Source organism: Pseudophryne corroboree, chromosome 4 (assembly GCF_028390025.1).
Source record: "Pseudophryne corroboree isolate aPseCor3 chromosome 4, aPseCor3.hap2, whole genome shotgun sequence".
NCBI classification, from domain to species: Eukaryota; Metazoa; Chordata; class Amphibia; order Anura; family Myobatrachidae; genus Pseudophryne; species Pseudophryne corroboree.
In genome coordinates, this window is record NC_086447.1 from 938024994 (window position 1) to 938040102 (window position 15109).

The 15109-nt window shown below is 48.7% G+C and overlaps 1 protein-coding gene across 2 annotated transcripts in view; it reads left to right on the plus strand.

Moving 5' to 3' along the window:
- Positions 1-15109, plus strand: part of SPATA17 (spermatogenesis associated 17) — a 394114-nt gene that overhangs the window by 352645 nt on the left and 26360 nt on the right. The gene's annotated exons all lie outside the window — the stretch shown is intronic.

A 15109-nucleotide genomic window follows, 5' to 3' on the forward strand; every position in this document is an offset into this window, starting at 1 on the left:
GTGTGACACCTCCTGCTGCATTACCATATTAGTGCTATCAATGATGCTGTGTGACACCTCCTGCTGCATTACCATATTAGTGCTATCACTGCTGCTGTGTAACGCCTCCTGCTGCATTACCATATTAGTGCTATCACTGCTGCTGTGTGACACCTCCTGCTGCATTACCATATTAGTGCTATCACTGCTGCTGTGTGACGCCTCCTGCTGCATCACCATATTACTGCTATCACTGCTGCTGCTGTGTGACGCCCCCTGCTGCATTACCATATTAGTGCTATCGCTGCTGCTGTGTGACGCCTCCTGCTGCATTACCATATTAGTGCTATCACTGCTGCTGTGTGACGCCTCCGGCTGCATTACCATATTAGTGCTATCACTGCTGCTGTGTGACACCCCCTGCTGCATTACCATATTAGTGCTATCACTGCTGCTGTGTGACACCTCCTGCTGCATTACCATATTAGTACTATCACTGCTGCTATGTGACGCCCCCTGCTGCATTACCGTATTAGTGCTATCACTGCTGCTGTGTGACGCCCCCTGCTGCATTACCATATTAGTGCTATCACTGCTGCTGTGTGACACCCCCTGCTGCATTACCATATTAGTGTTATCACTGCTGCTGTGTGACGCCCCCTGCTGCATTACCATATTAGTGATATCGCTGCTGCTGTGTGACGCCTCCTGCTACATTACCATATTAGTGCTATCACTGCTGCTGTGTGACGCCTCCTGCTGCATTACCATATTAGTGTTATCACTGCTGCTGTGTGACGCCCCCTGCTGCATTACCATATTAGTGCTATCACTGCTGCTGTGTGACACCTCCTGCTACATTACCATATTAGTGCTATCACTGCTGCTGTGTGACACCTCCTGCTGCATTACCATATTAGTGCTATCGCTGCTGCTGTGTGACACCTCCTGCTGCATTACCATATTAGTGCTATCACTTCTGCTGTGTGACACCTCCTGCTGCATTACCATATTAGTGCTATCACTGCTGCTGTGTGACACCTCCTGCTGTATTACCATATTAGTGCTATCACTGCTGCTGTGTGACACCTCCTGCTGCATTACCATATTAGTGCTATCACTTCTGCTGTGTGACACCTCCTGCTGCATTACCATATTAGTGCTATCACTGCTGCTGTGTGACACCTCCTGCTGTATTACCATATTAGTGCTATCACTGCTGCTGTGTGACACCTCCTGCTGCATTACCATATTAGTGCTATCACTGCTGCTGTGTGACGTATCCTGCTGCATTACCATATTAGTGCTATCACTTCTGCTGTGTGACACCTCCTGCTGCATTACCATATTAGTGCTATCGCTGCTGCTGTGTGACACCTCCTGCTGCATTACCATATTAGTGCTATCACTGCTGCTGTGTGACACCTCCTGCTGTATTACCATATTAGTGCTATCACTGCTGCTGTGTGACACCTCCTGCTGCATTACCATATTAGTGCTATCACTTCTGCTGTGTGACACCTCCTGCTGCATTACCATATTAGTGCTATCGCTGCTGCTGTGTGACACTTCCTGCTGCATTACCATATTAGTGCTATCACTGCTGCTGTGTGACGCCTCCTGCTGCATTACCATATTAGTGCTATCGCTGCTGCTGTGTGACACTTCCTGCTGCATTACCATATTAGTGCTATCACTGCTGCTGTGTGACACCTCCTGCTGCATTACCATATTAGTGCTATCACTGCTGCTATGTGACGCCCCCTGCTACATTACCATATTAGTGCTATCACTGCTGCTGTGTGACACCTTCTGCTGCATTTCCATATTAGTGCTATCACTGCTGCTGTGTGACGCCTCCTGCTGCATTACCATATTAGTGCTATCCCTGCTGCTGTGTGACGCCTCCTGCTGCATTACCATATTAGTGCTATTGCTGCTGCTGTTTGACGCCCCCTGCTGCATTACCATATTAGTGCTATTGCTGCTGCTGTGTGACACCTCCTGCTGCATTACCATATTAGTGTTATCACTGCTGCTGTGTGACGCCTCCTGCTGCATTACCATATTAGTGCTATCGCTGCTGCTGTGTGCCGCCCCCTGCTGCATTACCATATTAGTGCTATCACTTCTGCTGTGTGACACCTCCTGCTGCATTACCATATTAGTGCTATCACTGCTGCTGTGTGACACCTCCTGCTGTATTACCATATTAGTGCTATCACTGCTGCTGTGTGACACCTCCTGCTGCATTACCATATTAGTGCTATCACTGCTGCTGTGTGACGTCTCCTGCTGCATTACCATATTAGTGCTATCACTTCTGCTGTGTGACACCTCCTGCTGCATTACCATATTAGTGCTATCGCTGCTGCTGTGTGACACCTCCTGCTGCATTACCATATTAGTGCTATCACTGCTGCTGTGTGACACCTCCTGCTGTATTACCATATTAGTGCTATCACTGCTGCTGTGTGACACCTCCTGCTGCATTACCATATTAGTGCTATCACTTCTGCTGTGTGACACCTCCTGCTGCATTACCATATTAGTGCTATCACTGCTGCTGTGTGACACCTCCTGCTGCATTACCATATTAGTGCTATCACTGCTGCTGTGTGACGCCTCCTGCTGCATTACCATATTAGTGCTATCACTGCTGCTGTGTGACACCTCCTGCTGCATTACCATATTAGTGCTATCACTGCTGCTGTGTGACGTCTCCTGCTGCATTACCATATTAGTGCTATCACTTCTGCTGTGTGACACCTCCTGCTGCATTACCATATTAGTGCTATCGCTGCTGCTGTGTGACACCTCCTGCTGCATTACCATATTAGTGCTATCACTGCTGCTGTGTGACACCTCCTGCTGTATTACCATATTAGTGCTATCACTGCTGCTGTGTGACACCTCCTGCTGCATTACCATATTAGTGCTATCACTTCTGCTGTGTGACACCTCCTGCTGCATTACCATATTAGTGCTATCACTGCTGCTGTGTGACACCTCCTGCTGCATTACCATATTAGTGCTATCACTGCTGCTGTGTGACGCCTCCTGCTGCATTACCATATTAGTGCTATCACTGCTGCTGTGTGACACCTCCTGCTGCATTACCATATTAGTGCTATCACTGCTGCTGTGTGACGCCTCCTGCTGCATTACCATATTAGTGCTATCGCTGCTGCTGTGTGACACTTCCTGCTGCATTACCATATTAGTGCTATCACTGCTGCTGTGTGACGCCTCCTGCTGCATTACCATATTAGTGCTATCGCTGCTGCTGTGTGACACTTCCTGCTGCATTACCATATTAGTGCTATCACTGCTGCTGTGTGACACCTCCTGCTGCATTACCATATTAGTGCTATCACTGCTGCTATGTGACGCCCCCTGCTACATTACCATATTAGTGCTATCACTGCTGCTGTGTGACACCTTCTGCTGCATTTCCATATTAGTGCTATCACTGCTGCTGTGTGACGCCTCCTGCTGCATTACCATATTAGTGCTATCCCTGCTGCTGTGTGACGCCTCCTGCTGCATTACCATATTAGTGCTATTGCTGCTGCTGTTTGACGCCCCCTGCTGCATTACCATATTAGTGCTATTGCTGCTGCTGTGTGACACCTCCTGCTGCATTACCATATTAGTGTTATCACTGCTGCTGTGTGACGCCTCCTGCTGCATTACCATATTAGTGCTATCGCTGCTGCTGTGTGCCGCCCCCTGCTGCATTACCATATTAGTGCTTTCGCTGCTGCTGTGTAACGTCTCCTGCTGCATTACCATATTAGTGCTTTCGCTGCTGGTGTGTGACGCCTCCTGCTGCATTACCATATTAGTGCTTTTGCTGCTGCTGTGTGACGCCTCCTGCTGCATTACCATATTAGTGCTTTCGCTGCTGCTGTGTGACGCCTCCTGCTGCATTACCATTTTAGTGCTATCACTGCTGCTGTGTGACGCCTCCTGCTGCATTACCATATTAGTGCTATCACTGCTGCTGTGTGATGCCTCCTGCTGTATTACCATATTAGTGCTATCGCTGCTGTGTGACACCTCCTGCTGCATTACCATATTAGTGCTATCACTGCTGCTGTGTGACACCCCCTGCTGTATTACCATATTAGTGCTATCACTGCTGCTGTGTGAATCCTCCTGCTGCATTACCATATTAGTGCTATCACTGCTGCTGTGTGACGCCTCCTGCTGCATTACCATATTAGTGCTATCACTGCTGTGTGACACCTCCTGCTGCATTACCATATTAGTGCTATCACTGCTGCTGTGTGACACCTCCTGCTGTATTACCATATTAGTGCTATCACTGCTGCTGTGTGACGCCTCCTGCTGCATTACCATATTAGTGCTATCACTGCTGCTGTGTGACGCCTCCTGCTGCATTACCATATTAGTGCAATCACTGCTGTGTGACACCTCCTGCTGCATTACCATATTAGTGCTATCACTGCTGCTGTGTGACGCCTCCTGCTGCATTACCATATTAGTGCTATCACTGCTGCTGTGTGACGCCTCCTGCTGCATTACCATATTAGTGCTATCACTGCTGCTGTGTGACACCTCCTGCTGCATTACCATATTAGTGCTATCACTGCTGCTGTGTGACACCTCCTGCTGCATTACCATATTAGTGCTATCACTGCTGCTGTGTGACGCCTCCTGCTGCATTACCATATTAGTGCTATCACTGCTGCTGTGTGACACCCCCTGCTGTATTACCATATTAGTGCTATCACTGCTGCTGTGTGACGCCTCCTGCTGCATTACCATATTAGTGCTATCACTGCTGCTGTGTGACACCTCCTGCTGCATTACCATATTAGTGCTATCACTGCTGCTGTGTGACACCTCCTGCTGCATTACCATATTAGTGCTATCACTGCTGCTGTGTGACGCCTCCTGCTGCATTACCATATTAGTGCTATCACTGCTGCTGTGTGACGCCTCCTGCTGCATTACCATATTAGTGCTATCACTGCTGCTGTGTGACACCTCCTGCTGCATTACCATATTAGTGCTATCACTGCTGCTGTGTGACACCTCCTGCTGCATTACCATATTAGTGCTATCACTGCTGCTGTGTGACGCCTCCTGCTGCATTACCATATTAGTGCTATCACTGCTGCTGTGTGACGTCTCCTGCTTCATTACCATATTAGTGCTATCACTGCTGCTGTGTGACGTCTCCTGCTTCATTACCATATTAGTGCTATCACTGCTGCTGTGTGACACCTCCGGCTGCATTACCATATTAGTGCTATCGCTGCTGCTGTGTGACGTCTCCTGCTTCATTACCATATTAGTGCTATCACTGCTGCTGTGTGACACCTCCTGCTGCATTACCATATTAGTGCTATCACTGCTGCTGTGTGACACCTCCTGCTGCATTACCATATTAGTGCTATCACTGCTGCTGTGTGACGCCTCCTGCTGCATTACCATATTAGTGCTATCACTGCTGCTGTGTGACACCCCCTGCTGCATTACCATATTAGTGCTATCGCTGCTGTGTGACACCTCCTGCTGCATTACCATATTAGTGCTATCACTGCTGCTGTGTGAATCCTCCTGCTGCATTACCATATTAGTGCTATCACTGCTGCTGTGTAACGCCCCCTGCTGCATTACCATATTAGTGCTATCGCTGCTGTGTGACACCTCCTGCTGCATTACCATATTAGTGCTATCACTGCTGCTGTGTGAATCCTCCTGCTGCATTACCATATTAGTGCTATCACTGCTGCTGTGTGACACCTCCTTCTGCATTACCATATTAGTGCTATCACTGCTGCTGTGTGACACCTCCTGCTGCATTACCATATTAGTGCTATCGCTGCTGCTGTGTGACGCCTCCTGCTGCATTACCATATTAGTGCTATCACTGCTGCTGTGTGACACCTCCTGCTGCATTACCATATTAGTGCTATCACTGCTGCTGTGTGACACCTCCTTCTGCATTACCATATTAGTGCTATCACTGCTGCTGTGTGACGCCTCCTGCTGCATTACCATATTAGTGCTATCACTGCTGCTGTGTGAATTCTCCTGCTGCATTACCATATTAGTGCTATCACTGCTGCTGTGTGACACCTCCTGCTGCATTACCATATAAGTGCTATCACTGCTGCTGTGTGACGCCCCCTACTGCATTACCATATTAGTGCTATCACTGCTGCTGTGTGACGCCTCCTGCTGCATTACCATATTAGTGCTATCACTGCTGCTGTGTGACGCCCCCTGCTGCATTACCATATTAGTGCTATCACTGCTGCTGTGTGACACCTCCTTCTGCATTACCATATTAGTGCTATCACTGCTGCTGTGTGACGCCTCCTGCTGCATTACCATATTAGTGTTATCACTGCTGCTGTGTGACGCCCCCTGCTGTATTACCATATTAGTGCTATCACTGCTGCTGTGTGACACCTCCTGCTGCATTACCATATTAGTGCTATCACTGCTGCTGTGTGACGCCCCCTGCTGCATTACCATATTAGTGCTATCACTGCTGCTGTGTGACACCTCCTGCTGCATTACCATATTAGTGCTATCACTGCTGCTGTGTGACGCCTCCTGCTGTATTACCATATTAGTGCTATCGCTGCGGCTGTGTGACGCCTCCTGCTGCATTACCATATTAGTGCTATCACTGCTGCTGTGTGACACCTCCTGCTGCATTACCATATTAGTGCTATCACTGCTGCTGTGTGACGTCTCCTGCTGCATTACCATATTAGTGCTATCACTGCTGCTGTGTGACGCCCCCTGCTGTATTACCATATTAGTGCTATCACTGCTGCTGTGTGACACCTCCTGCTGCATTACCATATTAGTGCTATCACTGCTGCTGTGTGACGCCCCCTGCTGCATTACCATATTAGTGCTATCACTGCTGCTGTGTGACACCTCCTGCTGCATTACCATATTAGTGCTATCACTGCTGCTGTGTGACACCTCCTGCTGCATTACCATATTAGTGCTATCATCCTTTGGAGGGATGTCAGTCAGAGCTACATAAAAGTAGCTGTCCCTGGTCACCGGATTTGAGTATCTCATTAGCAATGTGCGTCACTGAGTGATTGTCAGCTTAGACTCACTGTGACGAATGCAGCGGCGTCACATACACGTCACGTTAATGCTGCGTTCACGTTGACACTTTGTATGTACATGGAACCACCATTTCTGTGAGGGGTAGATGTGCCAAGACATGAGCTAAATCTTTCTCGCGGATCTGGATGGCGCTGGAAATGCTCATTTTCTGCCAACAGACAACGTCCCGGCACTTTATCTTCCCGTTACCAGCGTTCCTGCACAATTTTACGCGCAGGAGCTGAGAAATGATCTTGTTTCCCTATACTTCTCAGCAAGAGTAATTGAATACTGAACGCGGCACTAAACGCTGGACTCTGACACCGTGTTAACACTCTGACTATCTCCAGCCACAGGGCAATTATTTGCTGAGTGGGGTTTTTATAAATCCCTTGGCAGTCGTGTGCCCTGATAATTATGATGAAGAGCAATGGTCAGTCGCTGATCTAAGAAATATTTAATTCACGTCTCTCCTTCATAGCTGCACTTTCATGGCGCTCACTCTGCTTCCACTTAGCACTCCTGTATAAGGACAGGAGACTCTTATATATCTGCCAGGCTGCCAGCGTGAGGGCAGTGTTACAGTGCCCTGTGTAGTGAGTAACCTGCGTGGTGAGGGCAGTTTCTGTATGGCGGTCACTCTGCTTCCACTTAGCACTCCCGTATAAGGACAGGAGACTCTTATATTTCTCTATCGTCCTAGTGGATGCTGGGGTTCCTGAAAGGACCATGGGGAATAGCGGCTCCGCAGGAGACAGGGCACAAAAGTAAAGCTTTAGGATCAGGTGGTGTGCACTGGCTCCTCCCCCTATGACCCTCCTCCAAGCCTCAGTTAGATTTTTGTGCCCGTCCGAGCAGGGTGCAATCTAGGTGGCTCTCCTAAAGAGCTGCTTAGAGAAAGTTTAGCTTAGGTTTTTTATTTTACAGTGAGTCCTGCTGGCAACAGGATCACTGCAACGAGGGACTTAGGGGAGAAGAAGTGAACTCACCTGCGTGCAGGATGGATTGGCTTCTTGGCTACTGGACATCAGCTCCAGAGGGACGATCACAGGTACAGCCTGGATGGTCACCGGAGCCTCGCCGCCGGCCCCCTTGCAGATGCTGAAACATGAAGAGGTCCAGAATCGGCGGCAGAAGACTCCTCAGTCTTCTAAAGGTAGCGCACAGCACTGCAGCTGTGCGCCATTTTCCTCTCAGCACACTTCACACGGCAGTCACTGAGGGTGCAGGGCGCTGGGAGGGGAGCGCCCTGGGAGGCAAATGAAAACCTATTTGGCTAAAAAATACCTCACATATAGCCTCCGGGGGCTATATGGAGATATTTAACCCCTGCCAGAATACACTAAAGAGCGGGAGACGAGCCCGCCGGAAAAAGGGCGGGGCCTATCTCCTCAGCACACAGCGCCATTTTCCTTACACAGCTCCGCTGGTCAGGACGGCTCCCAGGTCTCTCCCCTGCACTGCACTACAGAAACAGGGTAAAACAAGAGAGGGGGGGCAAAATAGTGGCAAGAATTATATTATAAAAGCAGCTATACAGGGAGCACTTATTATAAGGCTATCCCTGTCATATATAGCGCTTTTGGTGTGTGCTGGCAAACTCTCCCTCTGTCTCCCCAAAGGGCTAGTGGGGTCCTGTCTTCGTTAAGAGCATTCCCTGTGTGTCTGCTGTGTGTCGGTACGTGTGTGTCGACATGTATGAAGACGATATTGGTGTGGAGGCGGAGCAATTGCCAAATATGGGGATGTCACCTCCTAGGGGGTCGACACCAGAATGGATGCCTTTATTTATGGAATTACGGGATAGTGTCAACACGCTAAAACAGTCGTTTGACGACATGAGACGGCCGGACAATCAGTTAGTGCCTGTCCAGGCGCCTCAAACACCGTCAGGGGCGGTAAAACGCCCTTTGCCTCAGTCGGTCGACACAGACCCAGACACAGGCACTGATTCCAGTGGCGACGGTGACGAATCAACCGTATTTTCCAGTAGGGCCACACGTTATATGATTTTGGCAATGAAGGAGGCGTTACATTTAGCTGATACTACAGGTACCACTAAACAGGGTATTATGTGGGGTGTGAAAAAACTACCTATAGTTTTTCCCGAATCAGAAGAACTAAATGATGTATGTGATGAAGCGTGGGTTGCCCCCGATAAAAAGATGCTAATTTCAAAGAAGTTATTAGCTTTATACCCTTTCCCGTCAGAGGTTAGGGCGCGCTGGGAAACACCTCCTAGGGTGGACAAGGCGCTCACACGCTTATCTAAACAAGTGGCGTTACCCTCTCCTGAGACGGCCGCACTTAAAGATCCAGCAGATAGGAGGATGGAAAATATCCAAAAAAGTATATACACACATACAGGTGTTATACTACGACCAGCTATAGCGACAGCCTGGATGTGCAGTGCTGGAGTAGCTTGGTCAGAGTCCCTGATTGAAAATATTGATACCCTGGATAGGGACAATGTTTTACTGTCTTTAGAGCAAATAAAGGATGCATTTCTTTATATGCGTGATGCACAGAGGGATATCTGCACACTGGCATCACGGGTAAGTGCTATGTCCATTTCAGCCAGAAGAAGTTTATGGACGCGACAGTGGTCAGGCGATGCGGACTCAAAACGGCATATGGAAGTTTTGCCGTATAAAGGGGAGGAGTTATTTGGAGTCGGTCTATCAGATTTGGTGGCCACGGCTACAGCCGGGAAATCCACTTTTTTACCTCAAGCTACTCCCCAACAGAAAAAGACACCGACTTTTCAACCGCAGCCCTTTCGTTCCTTTAAAAACAAGAGAGCAAAGGGATATTCATATCTGCCACGAGGCAGAGGAAAGGGGAAGAGACACCAACAGGCAGCTCCTTCCCAGGAACAGAAGCCCTCCCCCGCTTCTACAAAAGCCTCAGCATGACGCTGGGGCTTCTCAAGCGGACTCGGGGGCGGTGGGCGGTCGTCTCAAGAATTTCAGCGCGCAGTGGGCTCACTCGCAGGTAGATCCCTGGATCCTGCAGATAATATCTCAGGGGTACAGGTTAGAACTAGAGACAGATCCGCCTCGCCGTTTCCTGAAGTCTGCTTTACCAACGTCCCCCTCCGAAAGGGAGACGGTTTTGGAAGCCATTCACAAGCTGTACTCTCAGCAGGTGATAGTCAAGGTACCTCTTCTACAACAGGGAAAGGGGTATTATTCCACTCTATTTGTGGTACCGAAGCCGGACGGCTCGGTAAGACCTATTCTAAATCTGAAGTCCTTGAACCTATACATAAAGAAGTTCAAGTTCAAAATGGAGTCACTCAGAGCAGTGATAGCGAATCTGGAAGAAGGGGACTTTATGGTGTCCTTGGACATCAAAGATGCGTACCTCCACGTTCCAATTTACCCCTCACACCAGGGGTACCTCAGGTTCGTTGTACAAAACTGTCACTATCAGTTTCAGACGCTGCCGTTCGGATTGTCCACGGCACCTCGAGTCTTTACAAAGGTAATGGCCGAGATGATGATTCTTCTTCGAAGAAAAGGCGTATTAATTATCCCATACTTGGACGATCTCCTAATAAGGGCAAGGTCCAGAGAACAGCTAGAGAGGGGATTAGCACTGTCTCAAGAAGTGCTAAAACAGCTCGGCTGGATTCTGAATATTCCAAAATCCCAGTTAATGCCGACAACTCGTCTGCTGTTCCTGGGGATGATTCTGGACACGGTTCAGAAAAAGGTTTTTCTCCCGGAGGAAAAAGCCAAGGAGTTATCCGAGCTTGTCAGGAACCTCCTAAAACCAGGAAAGGTGTCTGTACATCAATGCACAAGAGTCCTGGGAAAAATGGTGGCTTCTTACGAAGCAATTCCATTCGGCAGATTCCATGCACGAATTTTCCAGAGGGATCTGTTGGACAAATGGTCAGGGTCGCATCTTCAGATGCACCAGCGGATAACCCTGTCTCCAAGGACAAGGGTATCTCTTCTGTGGTGGTTGCAGAGTGCTCATCTATTGGAGGGCCGCAGATTCGGCATACAGGATTGGATCCTGGTGACCACGGACGCCAGCCTGAGAGGCTGGGGAGCAGTCACACAAGGAAGAAACTTCCAGGGAGTGTGGACGAGCCTGGAAACGTCTCTTCACATAAACATTCTGGAACTAAGAGCAATCTACAATGCTCTAAGCCAGGCAGAACCTCTGCTTCAAGGAAAATCGGTGTTGATCCAGTCGGACAACATCACGGCAGTCGCCCATGTAAACAGACAGGGCGGCACAAGAAGCAGGAGTGCAATGGCAGAAGCTGCAAGGATTCTTCGCTGGGCAGAGAATCATGTGATAGCACTGTCAGCAGTGTTCATCCCGGGAGTGGACAACTGGGAAGCAGACTTCCTCAGCAGACACGACCTTCACCCGGGAGAGTGGGGACTTCATCCGGAAGTCTTCCACATGCTGGTAACCCATTGGGAAAGACCAATGGTGGACATGATGGCGTCTCGCCTCAACAAAAAACTGGACAGGTATTGCGCCAGGTCAAGAGATCCGCAGGCGATAGCTGTGGACGCGCTGGTAACGCCTTGGGTGTACCAGTCGGTGTATGTGTTTCCTCCTCTGCCTCTCATACCAAAAGTATTGAGAATTATACGGCAAAGAGGCGTAAGAACGATACTAGTGGTTCCGGATTGGCCAAGAAGGACTTGGTACCCGGAACTTCAAGAGATGATCACGGAAGATCCGTGGCCTCTACCTCTAAGGAGGGACTTGCTTCAGCAGGGTCCCTGTCTGTTTCAAGACTTACCGCGGCTGCGTTTGACGGCATGGCGGTTGAACGCCGGATCCTAAAGGAAAAAGGCATGCCGGAAGAAGTCATTCATACTTTGATTAAAGCAAGGAAGGAAGTAACCGTGCAACACTATCACCGCATTTGGCGAAGATATGTTGCGTGGTGCGAGGATCGGAGTGCTCCGACGGAGGAATTTCAACTGGGTCGATTCCTACATTTCCTGCAATCAGGATTGTCTATGGGTCTCAAATTGGGATCTATTAAGGTTCAAATTTCGGCCCTGTCAATTTTCTTTCAAAAAGAATTGGCTTCAGTTCCTGAAGTCCAGACTTTTGTTAAGGGAGTGCTGCATATACAGCCTCCTGTGGTGCCTCCAGTGGCACCGTGGGATCTCAATGTGGTTTTGGAATTTCTAAAATCTCATTGGTTTGAACCACTAAATAAGGTGGATTTAAAATATCTCACATGGAAAGTGACCATGTTACTAGCCCTGGCTTCGGCCAGGAGAGTGTCAGAACTGGCAGCTTTATCTTACAAAAGCCCATATCTGATTTTCCATTCGGACAGGGCAGAACTGCGGACTCGTCCGCATTTTCTCCCTAAGGTGGTGTCAGCATTTCATCTGAACCAGCCTATTGTAGTGCCTGCGGCTACAAGTGACTTGGAGGACTCCAAGTTACTGGACGTTGTCAGAGCATTAAAAATATATATTGCAAGGACAGCTGGAGTCAGAAAATCTGACTCGTTGTTTATATTGTATGCACCCAACAAGATGGGTGCTCCTGCGTCTAAGCAGACGATTGCTCGTTGGATCTGTAGCACAATCCAACTTGCACATTCTGTGGCAGGCCTGCCACAGCCTAAATCTGTAAAGGCCCACTCCACAAGGAAGGTGGGCTCATCTTGGGCGGCTGCCCGAGGGGTCTCGGCATTACAACTTTGCCGAGCAGCTACGTGGTCAGGGGAGAACACGTTTGTAAAATTTTACAAATTTGATACTCTGGCTGAGGAGGACCTGGAGTTCTCTCATTCGGTGCTGCAGAGTCATCCGCACTCTCCCGCCCGTTTGGGAGCTTTGGTATAATCCCCATGGTCCTTTCAGGAACCCCAGCATCCACTAGGACGATAGAGAAAATAAGAATTTACTTACCGATAATTCTATTTCTCGGAGTCCGTAGTGGATGCTGGGCGCCCATCCCAAGTGCGGATTATCTGCAATAATTGTACATAGTTATTGTTAACTAATTCGGGTTATTGTTGAAGGAAGCCATCTTTCGGAGGCTCCTCTGTTATCATACTGTTAACTGGGTTTGATCACAAGTTGTACGGTGTGATTGGTGTGGCTGGTATGAGTCTTACCCGGGATTCAAAATTCCTCCCTTATTGTGTACGCTCGTCCGGGCACAGTACCTAACTGGCTTGGAGGAGGGTCATAGGGGGAGGAGCCAGTGCACACCACCTGATCGGAAAGCTTTACTTTTGTGCCCTGTCTCCTGCGGAGCCGCTATTCCCCATGGTCCTTTCAGGAACCCCAGCATCCACTACGGACTCCGAGAAATAGAATTATCGGTAAGTAAATTCTTATTATCTGCCAGGCTGCCAGCGTGAGGGCAGTGTTACAGTGCCCTGTGTACAGTGTGTAGTGAGCAACCTGCGTCTTAGATAAGACTCCGGCACTGCACGGTTACTGTGTACGTAATATATGGCCTGGCACCAGGATAGGTTACGCCAGGCTCGGCCACCGATGCCGCGTTACCACCCATAGACCCCTGCTACGGCATGCTACAGGAACAGGAATAAGACAGCCTCGCTGAGCAGCGCGCAGACAGTCCCGGGTGATCGGCTGGGTCTGGAGTCCGCGCTATAAGTTTTTGTTACTCTGCTATCTGAATAAATGGATTGTTATTTGAATTATTTTAAAATGTATTTTTATCTGTTACATATAAACCACCCTGGCAACCGCCAGGGGCGTGGTTATAAGGTCGACGTGGAAAAAGGTTGACATCAGTTTTTTTTACTTTGTTTGGTGTCGTTTACTTCGTAAAGTGACCGGGAACCCCAATTAGTTCACCGTGTCTCCGCACATGGCGAGCGAAGTTCGGGCAGGTTACCGTTCCCAATTGTAGCCCACGTGGATCATTAAGTATGAAAAAGGTAAAAAAATAAATTGTGAAAAACTCATGTCAACCTTTTTTCACATTGACCTAGTACATGTCGACCTAATGCACGTTGCCCAAACGTGGTCGACCTAATGTATGTCGACCTAATGACTGCCATCCAGCTGCCAGACAAGTCTTAAAGCCAATTGACAAATGAATAAAGAAAATCTGATATAAAGATGACTAAATAGTGACATTTACTAAGCGGCGGGTTTGAAGTGTCTTAGAAACTGATGGGACCTGACGTGGATTAACCCCAATAACCGCTGTAAAAACCACAGTAATTACTAAAGATCGTTGTAATCTTCTAAACAGAAACTTGCGACAATCGCCGGAGTTTCCTAATCCAAGATTCCACCGCGATTGAGAAGTGCTCCGTACGTCCCTAGGATGCAGGCCCCATATTATGCTAGCTAAAAATGGGGAGGGCCTGGGGACCCGACACACATTGCTGGCCGCCGCTGGACCAGTAAGACTAGGCAGTTGCTGGAAAAATCGGGGGACCCAAGAGCTTGTTGTTCCCCCATATATCCACTAACTTGCTCTCAGCTTTACTGGTACAGTATGGCGTACCCCCGCCATAGTCTGGGGCCAGTGCTGATGTCTGTACCCTGCAGCCCTGGGTGGTTAATTTGGGATTATTATGGGTAATACAAGGAGAGACTGCTCGCAGAGAGGAGGGAATGCACCTGGGTGACGTGGGAGAAACTTTCCAGTATATCCGTGGTACTAACCGGGAGGCAGTATCTCTACATATGAAGAAGATCTCTAGAACACGCTGAACCTGGACGAAGAGTAACAGAAGATCACTTTTTGCATAGATGGGTTATAGCCTTGCCGCAGTTTTGTCGGGGCTCATTCAGTAGCAGAACTCAGAAATGCGCGGGGCGTACACATTGCTCATGTTTAGATTTACACAGAAAATGTCAGGAAAATAAATACAGGAATAAAACAAGCATAAAAACCCTAAAACACTCCATAAAAAAACCCCAAAAAATACCGCCACAAAGAAGAAAGACGAGAAGGAGCTGCGGGTTCCTTTCCTCCATGTTTCCGGCGATGTCTGAGGGGATTCTGCTTCGTGGCTGCAGCAATACCT